The sequence below is a fragment of the Centruroides sculpturatus genome, unplaced genomic scaffold (assembly GCF_000671375.1).
Source record: "Centruroides sculpturatus isolate CEXI.00-Female unplaced genomic scaffold, Cexi_2.0 scaffold1058, whole genome shotgun sequence".
Classification (NCBI taxonomy): domain Eukaryota; kingdom Metazoa; phylum Arthropoda; class Arachnida; order Scorpiones; family Buthidae; genus Centruroides; species Centruroides sculpturatus.
The window spans coordinates 195,200-197,013 of record NW_019385289.1 but is presented as its reverse complement, the minus strand read 5'-3'; positions in this window follow the sequence as shown (position 1 = coordinate 197,013).

Here is a 1,814-nt window from a genome sequence, read left to right as displayed (position 1 = left end):
GGATGATCGATTCCCGCATCTGACGTATGAGGTCACGTGCCATGAGAGGTCGCCACCAGGAGCCGATGGGAGTATCATGGCTAGCGGCTTGGTCTGCTTCTTCATTTATGTTGATGCCAACGTGACCAGGGGTCCACCCGATTTCAAGGGGTGTTGGGTGAGAGCTGATGGTAGCAGCTAGGTCAATAATAACCGCTGGAGAGGAAAAATTGACGTTGGCGACTGCCTGGAGAACTGATTTGCCATCCGAGACAATGGCCGTCGGAGTGTTAAGACGGGCGCTGAGATTAACTGCCCGTTGGATGCCGAGAGCCTCCGCACCGAAGACGCTGCAACTCGTGTGTAGCGACCAAGTTTCCTTGACCGTATGAGCCGGAAGAACTACTCCAAAGGCCGTCCGTAGGTGCGATTTTGAGGCATCTGCCCCAATGAGAGTCCAACCCCGCCAGTTGGTAGAATGTAAATGATTGAATAGGGCATTCAAGGCTGCCGGAGGTTGGCTGGAAGCATTTGGAAAGTCGTCAAGACGAATTCTAGGTTGGATGTTCACGGGGCTCGGGGGGGTACGTGTTTTTGCCGGTATAGGTGAGAGATGGGTAGACCTTCCTGACGAATCAGTGAGAGAACTATAGAGGCATACGGGACCTGGAAAGGGCGCCAATGGTAGTAGTCTAGACTGGAAGCTGTGCTGAGAATTTTGTAGAGAGGGCTATAGTGGCCTCTTGAGAGGTGAGTGATGGCATGCGATATGGCTTTCTGACGCAGTCTTGACTGGAGTGGAATATAGCCTGACTCGGCATATAAAGATAAGAGCGGAGTAGACTTGGGCACACCCAAGGCGAAAAATCCATTCACGAAGGGCTTCGTGAATGGATTTTTCGATCTGACGGATAGTGGTTGGGGGACCCCTTCCAGGAGAGGAGCGCCAAATTCCGCCATCGGGCTAAGGACGGTGTAGATTAAGCGGAGGAGGTCGGCTCTCCTGGCACCGTTACTACGAGAAGCAAAAAATTTGAGGAGGGAACCGGCACGAGTCACTTTGGTTCTTAAGAAAGTCTCGTGGGCGTGCCAAGTGAAGTTATGCGAAAAATGAAGACCGAGAATGCGGAGAGAAGGGCGCTGAGGGATATTACCTGAGTTAAGAGACAAAGTAAGTGGAGGGCGGTGGAGTTTGGCAGAAAAATCGACGGAAGCGCTTTTAGTAGCGGAAAAGGATAAACTCCATGTGGTTGCCCAGTGTTCAAAGTGGTCCAGGGCTAAAACTGTCATTTTTAACATATTTTTTGGGAGAAAATTTTGTGCTAGCGAAAGTTGACTACGGTAAAAAAAAAACGAAAAGTAATGTATATAAGTTAATTTTTTAGTATGTGTATGAAAATTGCTGGAACTACGTCTACTATAGAAAAAAAATCACTCAGCAATTAATACCGATCTTTTTAATTCTTTTCATAACGCTTGGCTACATGTACGCCATCTTGTAACGAAATTTTAAACTAAAGACCTTCCTAAATTATTTATTTAACTGTTAGTACATTTTTGTGTAAATGTTATATGTTTGCATTAAAAAACTAAAATATTATATACAGGTAACCCCCGTATAACACGGTAGTTACGTTCCAAAAAATTGCCGTGTTATGCGAATCCGTGTTATACGAAACAAAGAACTAATACGAAAAGGAGGATTAGGTTCCAAAAATTAAAAAACATGCTAGTATATTTTCATAATTAAGATAAATATCTTTATTAAAATTTTTTAAGTGATACATATTAATATAAATTAAACAATGTTTTCTTCGTCATCACTAAAAACACTA